We start from the raw sequence: 20,369 nt of genomic DNA, 5'->3' as shown, positions 1-20,369 counted from the left end.
CTCCAGGAGGCCTTCCCACACTGAGCCCCTTCCTTCCTCTCCCCCTCGTCCCCCTCTCCAACCCCCCCATCTTACCTCCTTCCCTTCCCCACAGCACCTGTATATATGTATATATGTTTGTACATATTTATTACTCTATTTTACTTGTACATATCTATTCTATTTATTTTATTTTGTTAGTATGTTTGGTTTTGTTCTCTGTCTCCCCCTTTTAGACTGTGAGCCCAATGTTGGGTAGGGACTGTCTCTATATGTTGCCAATTTGTACTTCCCAAGCGCTTAGTACAGTGCTCTGCACATAGTAAGCACTCAATAAATACGATTGATGATGATGATGATGATGATGATCCCATTCCAAGCAGTTTGACCTAGAAGTGGGCCTCCCCTCAATCCTTGCCTCTGAGCCAGTGGGACCCGACTCCCTTCCGAACTCCCTCGAGAAGGAGCGTGGTCTAGTGGACAGAGCACAGGCTTAGAAGGCAGAAGGACCTGGGTTCTAATCTCAGCTCTGCCACTTGTCTGCTGTGTGACCTTGGGCAAGTCCCTTCGCTTCTCTGGACCTCAGTTATCTCATTTGTAAATGGGGATTAAGACAGTGGGCCCCAAGTGGGATATCGGACCGTGTCCTTTAACTGTATCTCTGCCCCGGTGCTTGACTCGTGGTAAGTGCTTGATAAATTCCATTTCAAAGCCAAAATCCAAACCCAAAAACCTGTGGTCTGGTAGACACAGGCTTGGCGGAGCAGAGACGACCAGGTAACTGAGGCCAAATCAGGTTTATTCCCTCCTTTAGGAGGCCTTTCCGGACTAAGCCCCCCTTTTCCTCTGCTTCTTCTCCCCTCCCCAGCGCTCCGACTCCCTCCCTGTGCTGTACCTCCTTCCTCACCCCACAGCACCTGTGTATATTAGTACATCATCATCATCATCAATCGTATTTATTGAGCGCTTACTATGTGCAGAGCACTGTACTAAGTGCTTGGGAAGTACAAATTGGCAACATATAGAGACAGTCCCTACCCAACAGTGGGCTCACAGTCTAAAAGGGGGAAACAGAGAACAAAACCAAACATACTAACAAAATAAAATAAATAGAATAGATATGTACAAATAAAATAAATAGAGTAAAAAATATGTCCAAACATATATACATATATACAGGTGCTGTGGGGAAGGGAAGGAGGTAAGATGGGGGGGATGGAGAGGGGGACGAGGGGGAAGAAATCCCAATCTGCGGCTGAAAAAAACTGAGGCACGGAGAGGTGAATCAATCGATCGTATTTATTGGGCGCTTACTGTGTGCAGAGCACTGGACTAAGCGCTTGGGAAGTACAGGTTGGCAACATAATGAAAGTGAGAGTTGCCCAAATGGTCACCCCACCAGAGAGCTTGTCCACTACTCGCCAGGCTCGTATAAATACATTTTATTTATAACTACAAATCTATATAGTTGTATTTACGAGTCTAAATAAAAACTCAACTCCGCCGAAAGCCACCCACTAATGTAATAAATACATATTTATTATTCCATTGATTTTATTAATGAGGTGAACATATCTCTAATTCTATTTATCTATTATGATGCTATTGATGCCTGTCTACGTCTATTTCACAGCCTTGGGTGTCTAATGCAGTCGCGACCAAGCCCGGTATGGCACTGACCCCTGGTGGAATGAAACATTTCAATCCTTAAGCAGTCACTCAGATCTCGGGGGGGGGAACATGATCATCGATTCTATATCAATCAATCAATCAATCATATTTATTGAGCGCTTACTGTGTGCAGAGCACTGGCCTAAGCGCTTGGGAGGTACAAGTTGGCAACATCTAGAGACAGTCCCTACCCAACAGTGGGGTCACAGTCTAAAAGGAAATGACCTGACCAAGTTCACTCTATCTACTGCTTCTATTTGTTAAAAATGACTTGGTTGCCCCAAATCAATCAATCAATCATATTGATTGAGCGCTCACTATGTGCAGAGCACTGTACTAAGCACTTGGGAAGTACAAATTGGCAACATACAGAGACAGTCCCTACCCAACATTGGGCTCACAGTCTAAAAGGGGGAGACAGACTCCCAGGAACAATGGAAAACATATAAACATATGAGATAGTATCTGAAAAGTCCTGGGAGCCCAATGGAGATCACACAGGTCACACAGCGGGCAAGTGATAGAGGCAGGATTAGAACCCGGGTCCACGCTCTTTCCTCTAAACCATGCTGCCCCTGTCTATATAACTGTCCTCATTATCTCTGTATATCTAGATACAGAGAGATATCTATTCATTCATTCTTTCAATCGTATTTATTGAGTGCTTACTGTGTGCAGAGTATCTATATGTAGAAAGTCATATTTAGAGAGAGATAATGAGGATAGATATATATAGACATATAATGTATATGGCGAGCTAATACATGGGTGTATATATTATATATAGATATACATATTTTACTCTATTTATTTCTACATATCTATTCTATTTTATTTTGTTAGTATGTTTGGTTTTGTTCTCTGTCTCCCCCTTTTAGACTGTGAGCCCACTGTTGGGTAGGGACTGTCTCTATATGTTGCCAATTTGTACTTCCCAAGCGCTTAGTACAGTGTTCTGCACATAGTAAGCGCTCAATAAATACGATTGATGATGATGATATACATATAGATATGCATTCCCCTTCAAAGCCTTATTGAAGGTACATTTCCTCCACGAGGCCTTCCCTGACTAACCACTTATTTCCTCTTTTCTCACTTGGTTCTGCGTCGCCCTGATTTGTTCCTTTTATTCACCCCTCCCTCATCCCCAAGACACTAATGTACCTATCCAAAATGTATTTGTTTATATTAATATCTGTCTCCCCCTCTAGACTGTGAGCTTGTTGTGGGGAGGGAATGTGCCTACCAACTTGGTTGTACTCTGCCAAGAGCTTAGTACATTGTTCTGTAGGCAGTAAGTGCTCAATAAATATGATTGATCAATCAATCATCATCATCATCGTCAATCGTATTTATTGAGCGCTTACTGTGTGCAGAGCAATGTACTAAGCACTTGGGAAGTACAAGATGGCAACAACTGATATACATACACATTACATATACATTGTATATACATACATTAATAATAATAATAATAATGATGGCATTTATTAAGCGCTTACTATGTGCAAAGCACTGTTCTAAGCGCTGGGGAGGTTAAAAGGTGATCAGGTTGTCCCACGGGGGGGCTCACAGTTTTAATCCCCATTTTACAGATGAGGTAACTGAGGCCTAGAGAAGTGAAGTGACTTGCCCAAAGTCACTCCTTACATATATGTATGTGTACATACATACATATACGTGTACATACATACATATTACATACATGTAATTTGTGATATATGTATATGTATAGGGTGTGGAGAGAGGGAGAGAAAGGGAGGGAGGGAGAGCAAGAAAGAGAAAGAAAGAAAAGAAGAAAGAGGAATATAATGACATAAACTACTTGTCCTCAGTTTTTCAACCGGGGAAGGGAGGTGGGGCTTGAAGGGTGTATTCAGATATTAAAAGGACAAGAAGCCCTCTTTGGACCCAAATCCAGCAGCGGCAGGGAATCAACCAAGGTAAGTCATTCCTGTCTCTATATTTGCATTTTTTATTCAACCTTCATGGCTTGGTGCTGGAAAGAGGGGTTGGCATCTGGACCATGGGTCCCACATTGGCCTCTTCAGCCACCATGCAGCCGTAGGTGAATTTCACCAACAGGGCTTCTTGGAGTGTCCTGGGCCAAACACGTCCCTTTACCTCTCAGGGAAGGGGAGAAGGATGATCGCACTTCAAAGGTGGAGGAGGAGAGGAAGGGCGGTGTTGAAACCAAAGCAAACTTTCCGGAGTTATCTTGGAGTGAGAGAAATGCGGCCTTAACATTCAATAGGCTAGAAGAATGTTCTAGGGGATGACTCTGTTGGCCTGTAGGATATTTCCCGAGATCAGTCAATCAATCAATCAATCGTATTTATTGAACACTTACTGTGTGCAGAGCACTGTACTAAGCGCTTGGGAAGTACAAGTTGGCAACATGTAGAGACAGTCCCTACCCAACAGTGGGCTCACGGTCTAAAAGGGGGAGACAGAGAACAAAACCAAACATACTAACAAAACTCCTAGGCCTGCGCTGTATCCACTAGGCCATGCTGCTTCTTTTTAAACTGTAAGCACCCCACTGGACAAGGACCATGTCTAATTCCTACCTGGGTATTCTTTCCCGGTGCTTAGTGCAGTGCCCTGCACACAATAAATGCTTTATAAATCCTATTACTAGCCTAACAGAAGCCCGAGAAGAGAGTCGAATTATTCCTGACTGTGGCATTCCAGGCCACAGCTTTGTCCCAGCAATATCATGTCGCCTAAAGTTGCCTCTTTTGATGACTTTAGTTTCTTCTGTCTTCCCTGCCTGCGGTCATTACACTTGCCTAGTTGTCTAGTTGTCATCTAGACTCTGCAGGGCATCCTGCCACTGTTGTGCACTATGTGCTGCTTCAGTGCTGGCAGACTATTCCCAAAATCTCTGCTGCCGTTTGGTGCTAAGGATTGTATTACTGCTGCTAATAATAGGAGGCTCTATTGGTACAGTCCAGCACAAAAAGCAGAGCCTTGGGAAGCCTTAGTGTGAGCAGTATTTTTCTTTTTCATGGTGTTTGGTAAACGCTTCCTATGTGTCAGGCACTGTACTAAGTGCTGGGATAGATACAAGATAATTATCATCAATCGTATTTATTGAGCGCTTACTGTGTGCAGAGCACTGTAATATTGGACATTGTTCATGTCCCACACATGGGGGGTCACAGTCTTAATCCCCATTTTATAGAAAAGGTAATTGAAGCACAGAGAAGTTAAGTGACTTGCCCAAGGTCACACAGCAGGCAAGTAGAGCAGTGCTTTGCACATAGTAAGCGCTTAATAAATGTTATCAAAAAAAAAGTAGAGGAGTGGGGATTAGAACCTAGGTCCTCCGCCTCCGAGCCTCATGCTTTTCCCACTAAGCCTTGCTGCTTTGCGGTGGAAGTACAAACTGCTGCCATTGTTGCCTTTATTGCTCCATGCAACTGTCAGTCATTTTCTATTCCCATTGCCCATGTTCAAGTGCAAGTTTGGAATCTAGGTTTCAATTGTGAGCAGCCTTTTGGCAAGTGAGGACCACGCAGCACTTCATATCATCATCAATCGTATTTATTGAGCGCTTACTATGTGCAGAGCACTGTACTAAGCGCTTGGGAAGTACAAATTGGCAACATAGAGAGACAGTCCCTACCCAACAGTGGGCTCACATATGCTCCAGGTCCTTCAACACGCTCAATTGAGGTGGGTCGGCCGGGGTCGATGCCGCATTATGGTGACCAGACGGCCCGCGTTAGGCAGGATGAGAGGCCAGTCTTCTGCTTTTTAACTGATGAGTTGGATTTTCAGTTTGTCCATTTTTTGTATTGCTATGGCACCAGGCACCTTTCTGTCTAGTCATTTTACTCTCATTACCTAGCTGCCCTCCAGTCAGTCAAGCAATGGCATTTATCAAGTGCTCACTGCGTACAGAGCACTAGACTAAGTGCTTGGGAAAATATAATGCAATTGGTGGACACAATCTCTGCCTTTAAGGCCCTTACTGTCTACAGAGGGGACAGAAATAGAGGATGGCTCAGAAGAGGTGTTCCTGTTTACACAGACCTGAAAGGGGAATGCAACATCTCTCAAGCAAAGTGGGGAGATCAGGGGGTCAACCCGGTATCACACTAGGTTCTTCGTATTTCATTCATTCATTCAATCGTATTTATTGAGCGCTTACTGTGTGCAGAGCACTGTACTAAGTGCTTGGGAAGTACAAGTTGGCAACATACAGAGACGGTCCCTACCCAATAACAGGCTCACAGTCTAGAAGGGGGAGACAGAGAACAAAACAAAACATGTGGACAGGTGTCAGGTGCCCAGAAAATCCATCTCTGAGAAATTATGTGAGAAACAAGTTGAATCAACATCGAATCCCACTTCTCTGGTATATGACATTTTCAAATACTTAATCAAGCTTTAGAAAATCAAAGTGGCTGGTGATTTGATGCTCAGGTGGCTTTGGAAGAAAGCCCATTTTCAATTGTGTCAATAGGATATTTACTGAGCGCTGACTATGGTGTTTGTTAAGAGCTTACTGTGTACCAAGCACTGTTTTAAGACCTGAGGTAGGTCAAGATAATTAGCTCAGACACAGTTTCTGTCCCACACAGGATTTACAGTCTAAATAGGGGGGAGAATTGGTATTGAATCCCCATTTTTCAGATGAGGAAGCTGAGGTACAGAGAAGTTAAATGATTTGCCCCAGGTCATCCAGAACCCACAACTTTTGACTCCCACGCGCAGGCGACTCCCAGGACCGAGCTCTTTCCACTAGGTCACCAACTGTATGTCAAGTGCCGGTTAGCTTAAGACAGGGAGAGTACAATAAAATTAGTAGGCGCAATCCCTGCCCTGAAGGAATTCCTTCAGGAATGAAATGAAATGAAATCCATGGGGTCACAGGTGTTGGGGGAAAGCTGACCTGACAAATCTATGGTCATGTCTTACAGGGACTGTAAGACATTGAGAAGCAGCGTGGCTCAGTTGAAAGAGTCATGGGTTCAGATCCTGGCTCCACCAAGTGTCAGCTGTGTGACTTTGGGCAAGTCACTTCACTTCTCTGGGCCTCAGTTGCCTCATCTGTAAAATGGGGACGAAGACTGTGAGCCCCAGTATTCCACCAGAAGTTCTGGATCACACCTTTACGTTGTGTCGTGTGACTCGTATAAGGCACACGATGCGACTTGCGTCTCTGGGTTGGCAAGACATCGTCCGGGTTCTTCAGGTGCCAGCTGGGGACACCTTAGTCAGGGTGGTGTGCTTTTAGACAGGGGAAAATCCGCTGGCCACGGTGGTGACAGACGTAGGTCAGGAATGACGAGATGGAGTGGAGAAAGAGGCTGCCTGACCCCAACAGACCTGGCTATTCCGGACTATTGCTTATTTTGGTCTAGGAAGGCAACATGATCTAACGGAGAGAACATCGAACTGGGTATCAGGAGACCCAGATTTTTGTCCCAGCTCTTTCACTCTCCTGTTGTATACCCTTGGGTGAGTCACCAAATGTTCCTGGGCCTCAGTTTCCTCGTTAGTAAAATGGGGATAAGATACCTGTGCTCTCCTTCTTAGGTAGTGAGTCCCATGTGGGACAGGGACTGTGTCTGATTTGATTATCTTGACTCTACCACAGGACTTGGCTGTAAAAATAAATATAATAATTGTAAAGTGCTTAACATGTGCCAGGGAGATATGAGATAATTAGGTCAAACACAGTCTCTGCCCCACATGGGGAAGGAGGACGGGCATTTAAATCTGTCCACATGTTTTGTTGTCTGTCTCCCCCTTCTAGACTGTGAGCTGTAGTTGGGTAGGGACTGTCTCTATATGTTGCCAAATTATACTTCCCAAGTGCTTAGTACAGTGCTCTGCACACAGTAAGTGCTCAATAAATATGATTGAATGAATGAATGAATCCCCATTTTACAGATGAGGAAATACTAAGAAACTGAAGCACAGAGAATCAATCAATTGTATTTACTGAGCACTTAATGTAGACAGAGCACTGCAATAAGCACTTGGGAGCGTACAGTGTAAAAGAGAAGTTAAGTGACTTGCTCAAGGTCACACAGCTAGTTAGGAGCAGAGACAGGATAAGAACCCAGGCCCTCTGGCTTACAAGTCCACGCTCTTCCCACTAAGCCATGCTCCTTTTCTGATTCTCTTGGCACATCGTAAGCACATAATAAATGCCATAATTATTCAGAAGAGACAATTCTTCTGGGAAGGGGTGGTAGTGGAGAATGGCAGCAGCAGCAGCAGCTGAGATTGGCAGTAACACCAGATGTGGAAGGTGACAGAAGACAACAGCTTGGTGACTCTCCCCCTTCTAGACTGTGAGCCCATTTTTGGGTTGGGACCGTCTCTATATGTTGCCGATTTGTACTTCCCTAGCGCTTAGTACGGTGCTCTGCACACAATAAGCGCTCAATAAATGCGATTGAATGAATGAATGACCTCCCTCCACCTCACTTCTAGAAATCCTCTTTATCCTTTTTTCCTCTCTTTCCTCGTCTGCTTCTCCCTTGATTCTTCTCTCTTTCTCTCTCATCCCTTATTCTCTCTTTCTGTCCGCTCCCTAAGTGGTCCTACCCCCTTCCTAATTTGGAATCTAGAAAATCAGGCTACTTTATTGCCTTTTAATGGTATTTGTTATGAGCTTACTATGTGGTTAATTACTATTCTAAGCGCTGGCGTAGATCAAGTATTTCAGGTTGGACACAGGTATAGATTCCCCATTTAACAGTTGAGGAAACTGAGGCAAAAGAAGTTAAATGATTTGCCCAAGGTCACGCAGCAGGCAACTGGTGTAGCAGAGATTAGGACCCAAGTCCTCTAATTCCCAGACCCGTGCTCTTTCCACTAGGCTACACTGCTTTCTTATTTATTCTACTTTATTCTACAATGGAGTCACTTTATGCCGTACTCATTAGGGTCTTAGCTTCACTGTTGGATCTGGAGATATTCTACTTAAAATAATAAAAAAAAATCCTAAACTACTTCGTCTGTGGAATACTTAATGAGCCCAACCAGTCCACACCATCATCCCCAGGAAGGGCTGGTGATTCAGATTTGGGGCCGTAGGAAGCCCCCCAACCAGCTGGCCTGTTTTTAAATAATGATCCAGAGTGAAAACAAAACCCACAAACTAATTCCTAGAACTCCAGAGCTGAAAGAGACCTGAAGGGGTCACGAAGTCTAGCCCCCAGCTCCCAGAGCAGGACTGATCACAATCACCAAGACAGATGAAAGAGATGAGAAACTGGCTGAACCCCTTAGAAAAAGTGTGTGTAGAAAAGTAAAAATGGTCAGGAAATGCTCAAGTAAGGTCAGCCAGTTTAAGAAACCCCAGCTGCTAACCTGAATAAGAGAAGGGCAAATTTAGATTTTTCAACTTTATTAAAAGAGTCCTGGTTAATTTCTCAGGGGTCTGTAAGGATCTGAAGGAGATGAGTCTACTAAATTGCTTCCAGAGAACACATCACACTAAAGAAACAGCCACAGAATCCTGGTTGTTGCGTTTGGATGATACTGTCAATAGGACTTTATAATATATAATTTTTAATGTCCAAAATAAAAATAAAAATAATAAAAATATATAGTACAGGTTTCCCTTTATTATTATGCATTTATTGTCTGAAACCAAACTGAAGTAGGTAGTCTATATTCTCATAGTATGCATATATGTATACTATATGCATAAATATTTATATATGTATATGGTTCATCATCAATCATATTTATTGAGCGCTTACTGTGTGCAGAGCACTGTACTAAGCGCTTGGGAAGTACAAGTTGGCAACATACTGGTTAATTTCTCAGGGTTCTGTAAGGATCTGAAGGAGATGAGTCTACTAAATTGCTTCCAGAGAACACATCACACTAAAGAAACAGCCACAGAATCCTGGTTGTTGTATTTGGATGATACTGTCAATAGGACTTTATAATATATAATTTTAATGTCCAAAATAAAAATAATAAAAATATATAGTACAGGTTTCCCTTTATTATTATGCATATATTGTCCAAACTGAAGTAGGTACAGTCTATATTCTCATAGTATGCATATATGTATATATGTTGTATATATAAAAATATCATGATTGTTTATATATAAAATGTGTGTGCACAAAGAATATAGCTTCTGCAGTGTGATTTCAAACACCTGCTTCATACCCAAATTGCTTTTATAATCTGATTATTGTGATAACAATATAAGAGTTCAAGCAAGTACACAGCCTAAACTGCTTATTAATTTGTTTATTTTTAGCTAGATATAACAGTTGGAACAATAGGCAGAAAACTTGACAATATGTTCAGAAATCTTGAATGGTCAGGAATGAGAAGTGAGGCAGCTGGAGGAGATGAGAAACAGTCTCAGGTGGGAAAATTGTTCAGTTTTATTTTTGAATCCTTTCTACTTTCAACCCCGACTCTGGCAGTTGCAAATGTCCTGAATCCGACTGTTGCCATGTGGCCAACCCATATGACTTTTTGCTGGTGGATTTTTCCACCCCCAGATTCTGTCTTCATGTTATTCACTCAAAGTTCTGCTATAATGGGTTTCTGTCTCGTGGAATTGGTTTTTTTGTTTTGTTTTGTTGTTTGAGGAATGGGCTGGACTTTTATGTCCCGTCTATTAACTGGCTTCATCATCATCATCAACATCATCATCATCAATCGTATATATTGAGCGCTTACTATGTGCAGAGCACTGTACTAAGCGCTTGGGAAGTACAAATTGGAAACATATAGAGACAGTCCCTACCCAACAGTGGGCTCGCAGTCTAAAAGGGGGAGACAGAGAACAAAACCAAACATACTAACAAAATAAAATAAATAGAATAGATATGTACAAGTAAAATAAATAAATAAATAGAGTAATAAATATGTACAAACATATATACATATATACAGGTGCTGTGGGGAAGGGAAGGAGGTAAGATGGGGGGGATGGAGAGGGGGACGAGGGGGAGAGGAAGGAAGGGGCTCAGTCTGGGAAGGCCTCCTGGAGGAGGTGAGCTTCAATTAGCACAGATTAAAACTCACTTGGTGGTGGTGGTGGTGGCGGTGGTGATGCTGGTGGTGGTAGTAGTAGCAAAGGTATTTATTGAGTGCCGACTGAGTGAAGTGCACTGTACTAAGCACTTGGGAGATAAGACAGAAACACAAGATACACTCCCTGCCCTCAAGGAGCTTATACTCCAACTGGGGTATACAACATTAAGCATTTTACTAAGCATCAGGGTAGATACAAGGTAATCAGATTGGACACAGTCCCTATCTTACACGCAATACACTGTAAGTTCATTGTGGGCAGGGAATGTGCCCACATTAGGCAGTGCTCTATACATAGTAAGAGCTCAATAAATACCATCGACTGACTGATGAGGATGGACATAAATACCTAAGCGCAAAAGGCTGCTGATAAAGCGGTAGAGCCTAGCTCAAAGTCCAATGAGACTAGTAAGATTGTTTGCTCCTTGAGCGAAGAGATCACATTGTTTATTGAATGTTGTCTAATATCTAGTATGATCCTGCAGTCTCCCATCAGGATTGAGCCTGGGTCCTGAGGCATCAGAACAAAGAAACTGTACCCGGGAATTGATATTAAATACTATTTATTCTAACGTTTTTTGACACCTGTCTACATGTTTTGTTTTGTTGTCTGTCTCCCCCTTCTAGACTGTGAGCCCGTTGTTGGGTAGGGACCGTCTCTATATGTTGCCAGCTTGTACTTCCCAAGTGCTTAGTCCAGTGCTCTGCACACAGTAAGCGCCCAATAAATACGATTGAATGAATGAATGGAGGGACATTCATACTCCCTCCTCTTCATCAGTTTATGTTCCCGCTGAGGCAGAGGTCATTCTCTGGTCATTCAATCAATCTATCTATTATTATTATTATTAATAATAATAAGGACGATAATAATAATAACGATGAGGATGACGATGCTATTTCATTCAGTCGTATTTACTGAGTGCTTACTATGTGCAGAACACTGTACTAAGTGGTTGGGAAATACAAGTCAGCAACATATAGAGGCAGCCCCTACCCAATAACGGGCTCACAGTCTAGCAGGGGGATATATACAACAAAACAAAACATGTGGACAGGTGTCAAAACCGTTAAAATAAATAGTATTTATTTGGTGGTAATTTGTTAAGTGATTCTTATGTGTCAAGCTCTGTTTGACTTAGTAAGCACTTAGTACAGTGATCTGCACACAGTAAGCGCTCAATAATACGATTGATTGATTTTAAGCACTGGGGTAGATACAAGCTAATCATGTTGGATACGGTCCCTGTCCCACATGGGGCTCACAGTCTTAATCCCCATTTTACAGATGAAGTAATTGAGGCACAGAGAACTGAAGTGACTGGCCCAAGGTCACACAGCAGACAAGTGGTGGGGCCGGGATTAGACCTCCTTCCCTTCCCCACAGCACCTGAATATATGTATATATGTTTGTACATATTTATTATTCTGTTTATTTATTTATTTATTGTACTTGGACATATCTATTCTATTTATTTTACTTTGTTAGTATGTTTGGTTTTGTTCTCCGTCTCCCCCTTTTAGACCGTGAGCCCACTGTCGGGTAGGGACTGTCTCTCTATGTTGCCAACTTGTACTTCCCAAGCGCTTAGTACAGTGCTCTGCACACAGTAAGCGCTCAATAAATACGATTGATTGATTGATTCGAAGGTATTTATTGAGCACTTGCTGTGTGTGGAGGACTGTACTAGTTATTGGTTAGGGCCGTTTATTTCTATGTCTTCTTAAACTGTTTTAAGTCCCCAAGTAGGAGTGCAGGAAAGCAAGGAAGTCAGGTACTTAGAGAAGCTCAGCATCTGAGCGGGTTTGTGAATTTTGCTTCTCGGGGCGGGATTCCCCCATGGCCCCCGCTCCCTCTCCTTTCCCCACCCATGGCCGGGAACTTTGTACACATGCATTCCTTCCATGAAGACATGCTGTCCTCAGCTCCCTGCCCCTGCCAGGATAAACAACTCTGCTTGATCCTCCGACTCAGGGCCCTCAGCAGTGGCACTCTGGCTGCATCCGAGGGGTGGGGAAACCAGAGCAGGCCTTAGGAATGGGGGGACGGAGAGCGATCAGCTGTCCTCTTCTTGAGGAATTCGCTTTCTTTCTTGCAGGGGGGACGTGTCTGGAAACTCAGAAAACCAAACTCTTTTGCCCAGGTAGGGAAAAATGGGAAGTTTTTGTTTTTGCTCCTAGTAATCATCATCATCTTGACTGCGGTATTTGGTAAGTCCTTACTACGTGTTAAGCACCCAGTTAGTGGCTAGCACAGGCACAGGATAATCCGATCGGACGCAATCCCTGCCCTACTTGGGGTTCACAGTGTAAGGAGGGAAGAGGACTAGTATTTCATCCCCGTTTTACAGATGGGGGAAACTGAGGTGCCGAGCAGTTAAGTGGCTTGTACTTTGATTTCTCCAGTTGTGACATGCTGAGAGAGAGTGAGCAGGGTCAGTGGGTATTGTGCTCAGGGCTAAAGGAACCATTAATTGATATCAATCAATCGTATTTATTGAGCGCTTACTATGTGCAGAGCACTGTACTAAGTGATATGCAAGATTATTCTGTTTCGAGGTAGGGTACTATTGCCCCATATCTTAAAAATTCCCTCCAGAGAAGCAGTGTCCCGTGTATTCTCGGTGGTAGGAAACCTGATAGCCTGGGGTTCTGACATGGAGCCAGAATAGTGATTTGACCCACAGATGGAGATGGAACAGCAATGCTGGCCCCTCGACTGGGGAGTTAGTTGGAGGCTCTCCAAACACTTAAGATCAACAGTTCAATTAATGGCATTGACCTAGTGTCCACTGGATGCAAAGCCTCATACTAAATGCTGGGGTGAATAATAATAATAATTTTGGTATCTGTTAAGTGCTTACTATGTACTGGGCACCGTACTAAACACTGGGGTGGATACAAGGAAATTGGGTTGGACACAGTCCCTGTTCTGCATAAGGCCCACAGTCTAATTCCCCATCAATCAATCGTATTTATTGAGCACTTACTGTGTGCAGAGCGCTGTACTAAGTGCTTGGGAAGTACAAGTTGGCAACATATAGAGACAGTCCCTACCCAACAGTGGGCTCACAGTCTAGAAGGGGAGACAGAGAACAAAACCAAACATATTAACAAAATAAAATAAATAGAATAGATATGTACAAGTAAAATAAATAAATAGAGTAATAAATATGTACAAACATATATACATATATACAGATGCCGTGGGGAAGGGAAGGAGGTAAGATGGGGGGTGGAGGGGGGGGCAAGGGGGAGAGGAAGGAGGGGGCTCAGTCTGGGAAGGCCCCCATTTTACAGATGAGGTAATTGAGGCACAGAGAAGTGAAATGATTTGCCCAAAGTCACACCACAGACAAGTGGAGGAGCTGGGATTAGAATCCATGACCTTCTGACTCCCATGCCCGCCGTGCTCTTTCCACTATGCCATGCTGCTTCAAGCAGCATGACTACAAGCACCCTATTACATACTCGGGAGAGAGTAGCAAGACAAATGTTACATGTCCATAAGAATTCACATTTTGCTGGGTTTCTTCCTTTTTTGAGGAGATGAAACTCCAGCAGGATCCCCTTGGAATGAAGGCTGGAATATTTTTCTTAATAATACTAACAACATTGCCAATAATAATAATATTTGCTAGGTGCTTACTGTGTGCCAGTTCTTGCGTCTCGTTGGAAGAGATGGGGAAATTAACCTCCAGCAGAAGGACCTGGGGGAAACATGTGGCCACTAATGATGAAGGCCAGTAGTCAATCAATCAATCAATCAATCAATCAATCGTATTTATTGAGTGCTTACTGTGTGCAGAGCACTGTACTAAGCGCTTGGGAAGTACAAGTTGGCAACATCTAGAGACTAGTCCCTACCCAACAGTGGGCTCACAGTCTAGAAGGGGGAGACAGAGAACAAAACCAAACATACTAACAAAATAAAATAAATAGAATAGGTACAAGTAAGATAAATAAATAAATAGAGTAATAAATATGTACAAACATATATACAGGTGCTGTGGGGAAGGGAAGGAGGTAAGATGCGGGGGATGGAGAGGGGGACGAGGGGGAGAGGGAAGCAGGGGCTCAGTCTGGGAAGGCCTCCTGGAGGAGATGAGCTCTCAGTAGGGCCGTGAAGGGAGGAAGAGGGCTAGCTTGGCGGATGGGCGTGAGGGGGACGAGGGCGGGCTTCAAGCCATGAAATGTAAATTCATTCCCTGGTGTGAGCTCTGCCTGTGGAAAGGTTAAGCATAATTATAGTAGATACAAGAATTCTATTACTGACACATCTAGAAAGGTCAGTAAGGAACAACTCCTCCCTAAGTAGGTTTTGAGTAATGCCCTTCCATCTAAGGCTCACACTGTACTAAGCACTTTTTTAAATGGTATTTGTTAGCGCTTACTATTTGGCGAACACTGTTCTAAGCGTTGGGGTAGATACTAGTTTACTAGGTTGGACAGAGTCCCTGTCCCGCATGAGGCTCCGAATGTAAGTAGGAGGGAGAATAGGAGAACTAAGGTACAGGGAAGTTAGGTGACTTGCCAAGGTTCTTAAGGAAAAATTGTTTGCAGGGCCTGAGTTTGTCTGAAGCCATGGAACTGATAATCAGGGCAGCCCGGGAGGGTGTAAAATATCAGAGAGATGTTCTTGGAGCTATCTTTACCCTCTGATCTCATCCGGCCCCATTATACCGTTGTTGATAAAGCAGAAAATCTCAAGATGTAAAGCTCTTAACCAGATGATATTGCATGAATGAGGATTGTCCTTTGTTTCGTTGCTTTGCTTCAGAAAGGTCTCCTTAAATTAACCTTTAGAGGGAGTTAGGTATATTATATTTTTGAAACTGCAGTATTCTCCTCTAGCAAGCCTTCCCTACTCTGGAAAGGAAATTTTTAGCATTTAGCCATTCTTTAGCATTCATTAGGGTCCTGTGGGAGTAATTGTTTGTCTGCCGCATTAAACTTAGGTGTGTGTTCTTGGTTCTTCTAGAAACATGAAGGTTGTGTTCTTGTGAAACTTCTAATTAAAGAAAACCCGTGCTTGAGTCTCACCCTTTCCAATTCTGTGTGCATGCATGTAAGCAATTTCATGGTGTAGTCAAGAGAGCACAGGCTTGGAAGTCAGAAGGTCATGGGCTCTAACTAAGCCAGGCTCTGCCACCTGTCTGCTGTGTGACCTTGGGTAATTCACTTCACTTCTCTGTGCCTCAGTTACCTCATCTGTAAAATGGGGATTGAGACTGCGAGCCCCATATGGGACAGGCACTGTGTCCAACCTGATTTGCTTAGTACAGCGCTTAGTACAGTGCCTGGCACATAGTAAGCATTTGACAAATACCATAATTATTATCATTATTATTCAATAATGAGGCCTGAACAGGTTCACATTGTGGGAAGGGTGTGGCTCTGTTCTCTAGTCATATTTTAACCCAAACGAGGAGACCCATGTTATGGTAGATCTGAGGGTACAGTTTTCCTCGTCTAAAATTGAGGTTAGGTTCCTGGAATAATATTGATGGTATTTGTTAAGTGCTTACTATGTGCAAAGCATTGTACTAAGCGTTGGGGTGGATACAAGCAAATCGAGTCGATCACATTCCCTGTCCCATGTGGAACTCACAGCCCCATTGTACTGATGAGGTAACTGAGGCACAGACAATCAATCAATCAATCAATCAATCATATTTACTGAGCGCTTACTGTGTGCAGAGCACTGTACTAAGCGCTTGGGAAGTACAAGTTGGCAACATATAGAGACAGTCCCTACCCAACAGTGGGCTCACAGTCTAAAAGGGGGAGACAGAGAACAAAACCAAACATACCAACAAAATAAAATAAATAGAATAGATATGTACAGGTAAAATAAATAAATAAATAAATAGAGTAATAAATATGTACAAACATATATACATATATACAGGTGCTGTGGGAAAGGGAATCAATCAATCAATCAATCGTATTTATTGAGCGCTTACTGTGTGCAGAGCACTGGACTAAGTGCTTGGGAAGTCCAAGCTGGCAACATATAGAGATGGTCCCTACCTAACAGTGGGCTCACAGTCTAAAAGGGGGAGACGGAGAACAAAACCAAACATACTAACAAAATAAAATAGAATAGATATGTACAAGTAAAATAAATAAATAGAGTAATAAATATGTACAAACATATGTCCATATATACAGGTGCTGTGGGGAAGGGAAGGAGGTAAGTTGAGGGGGATGGAGAGGGGGGCGAGGGGGAGAGGAAGGAGGGGGCTCAGTCTGGGAAGGCCTCCTGGAGGAGGTGAGCTCTCAGTAGGGCCTTGAAGGGAGGAATCAATCAATCAATCAATCATATTTATTGAGCGCTTACTGTGTGCAGAGCACTGTACTAAGCGCTTGGGCAAGTGAAGTGAATTGCCTAAAGTCACACAGCAGACAAGCGGGAGAGCTGGGATTAGAACCCACGACCTGGAAGTCTCCATGGTCGGCAAAACTGTGGTTAGAAAGATCAAAGGCTTATGAGGCAATTGGGTTATGGGGTCCATGGCTTCGGCCCCCGTGGGAGGCAGTGCGGCTAAGTGGAAAGAAGAGGGGACTGGAGTCGGGTGACCTGAGTCAGTCTCACCTCCAACCGTTGCGTCTGCCTCACGACATAGCATGGTGCTTGGCACTTAGTAAATGCTCAGTGAATATTATTATTATTGCTATTATTGTTATTATTCATCCTCACTGATACCCTTACTTTTCTTAATGGTTCTTACAGAAAACTTGTTCACCTCCCTCCAGACACCATGATCTCTCCAAATGTTCCATGTTCCCGCAATCTCACTTTCTTTTCCAAGGCATCATTTTCTTTGCCTTCACAATTTTCTTGCTCACTTTTTGCTTAGTGGACCTGATGAAGGGCAGTGAAGTTATGGGGAAAATTTGGAGGGCCGTGCTACTCTGATAGCCACGGTGAGACCCGCAGTGTGATGGTGGTGGCGAGGGAAATCTCGGGTATCTGAAAATGGCAGGTGGCAAGCTGTCCACCAAGTGCCGAAAACAGTTTTTACTCAAAATTACATTCCACAATATCCAGAAGAGTAAACTGAATATCAGATAGGGATAATCAGAGCTGGGGTGTATCAAACAGTGGTCCATGAGTGAAACCTGCGTTCTAAAAACTCAGTTTGCCTATGCACCATTGGAGCCATCTTATCATTAAGCGTGCTTGAACCGGCAGCTTCAATAGAATCTCATACATTACTTTCCACATAATTTGCATCTTCATTAAATGTCAAAATGCTCAGAAATCTCCCCTTTCCCATTCCTGCTGAGTCAGATTGGGCTGGCTCAGCCTCAAAACCATTTAATTTAATTTCCTAGCAGTACTGCAGGCAAAGTTGGGTGTGTTTATTTGGCACTTGCTCAGCATAGTTTGCCACTCAAGTGTTTTGCAAGCACTAATTAATTCATCCGCAAAACAGATGATGCCCCAGATCCACCTAATTCCATGTTTCCAAAGAGGAAGTTAACAGGGAAGCAGGCTTTGCCAGAAGGTATGGAGTGAGTCGACCTGAGGATGATGTTCGTGTTTCCTCTGAGCCATTTGGAGGTTGACTTTCCTGGGATCCAATCAACCCTTTGGTATTTCCACCATCTATTCCCCACGGTTCCTCATGCCTCAAAATGCCTCCTGTTTATTTTTTATATTTGTAAAGCACTTAATAAGTGCCAAGTTCTGCAATAATCAGATTGGACCATGTCTGCTCCATACATGGCTCACGAGCTAAGAGGTATGGGGAGAGGTGTCTTTTAACCCATTTTTTGAGATGAGAAACCCGCGGTCCAGAAAGGTTAAATGATTCGCCTGGAATCCCTTTGCAAGTTTGGAAGGTGGTAAGTTCTACTGTCCTGTCGGGAGTTTTTAAACTGAACAGAGCAAACGGTAGAAATGCTTTGCTCAAACAATTTGGCAGAATGTAGGGGATATGACTAGGAAACCTGAGCATGTAGGGATGAAAGAGATATAAGCAGTAGAAAGGTTTGTAGTTTAATCATTCTTTAGCTTATTACGGTGGTAATGGAGACTGCTTTTAGACTGTGAGCCCACTGTTGGGTAGGGACTGTCTCTATATGTTGCCAACTTGTACCTCCCAAGCGCTTAGTACAGTGCTCTGCACACAGTAAGTGCTCAATAAATACGATTGATTGATTGATTGATTGCTTCCATTCTGCTCCTTAGGGGCTCTTTGGCAAGGAGGAAAATGGGAAGAAAGTGAGTCCTTTAGATGGGTTGCCAGGACTTTAGATAAAATGTGCATTTCTCCTAAATTGGTAATCTCCCTTTGATTTTCAGAAATAATCACTCTGTTGCATATTAAAGAAGGGGTTTGTGCTAATCTCTATTGCCTGGTGTCTCAGACTCACCCTCTTTTTGGGGGCACCCCTCCAACTGGGGGTTTCAGTCCAGGCTGTGGCAGCATCCAAGTTCTTTCTGAGATCTCACAACCTAAATATGTAGATATAATAGTATTCATTAAGCACTTACATTGTGCTGTGTGCTAATAACTCGATTGGGCGCAATGCCTTGCCCACTCGGGGCTCACAGTCTAGGAGGAAGGGAGAGCACATAGATTAGTATCCTAGTATTGCATAGGAGGAAACTGAGGCACAGAGAGGCTAATTGACTTGCCCAGGGTCACACAAGTAGGCCAGTGGCAGAGGTTGGACTAAATCCCAGGACTTCTGACTCCCAAACCCATGCTCTTTCAACAAAGTGTCATGCTCTAGTGTGTCTTAAGGGACAAGGCTCCCACTAAATACTGTGCCTGGAGAATTGGACCTGTAATTAGGCTCTCGATGTGCTTGGAAATTGAAATCTTCCACTATAGTTCACTCATGTATCTCTGGCTCTTAATCACTGCAGCCCAGATTTCTTGCTGGCATTGTTCTGAGTATCGCCCTCTCTTACCCCTGATCATTGCACAGAAGAATCAGCCACAACCAATGTGAATTCCCACTGGTCCAGGTAGATCTGGGGGATAGATAGATCTGTGGGTGGAAGAAGAGTTCGATGGTCAAGTCCAAAGAAAAGGTTATGAGTGAAATTCTAAGCAGAGAGATGACATTTATCTCCTGTTGCAGAAGTTTATTCACTTCTGGAAGGAGAATGAGGAAGGAGAAGTACCTCTGTCTCTGAGATACCATTCAGCTTTCCTCTAAGCTTAGCAGGAGACAAATGAGGGAGCAAAACAATGTCTAGAAGAGTCATTCAGAAAACTCCCACACTGTATCATCAGCACCAGCTGGAGCCCAATTAAAAGCCACAGTTCCCAAACAGGCCGGGGAATGAGTGGCTTTCAAATGCTAGTATTTAATAATGATGTCCAAATACTAAGTACAAAGTAAATAATAGAAGGGAGAGTCACCGAATAGGTTGTCACTCCATTATCACAGGAAATTACTCAGAACATTTCTTTAAAAAGAACCCTGACAAATGGTCCTTAAAAGCTTTTGAAACCTTCCCAGGGAACATTCCTCATTAGGTCTCTAAAAATCAAGGCCCAGCTATGTTAGTATAGCAACAGATTTTCATTTGTCATTTGAAAAGTCAACAAATGACTCCCACCTTATTCGTGAGTGTGGTCCTGTAGTAGGGTAGGGGGCCGAATGGGACCTTGCTGTTTTATATGGGACCCCTATACTCCAGGAATAATAATGTGTTT

This window comes from Tachyglossus aculeatus, chromosome 15 (assembly GCF_015852505.1).
Source record: "Tachyglossus aculeatus isolate mTacAcu1 chromosome 15, mTacAcu1.pri, whole genome shotgun sequence".
Lineage (NCBI taxonomy): Eukaryota > Metazoa > Chordata > Mammalia > Monotremata > Tachyglossidae > Tachyglossus > Tachyglossus aculeatus.
Note: the sequence above shows the minus strand (reverse complement) of the source record.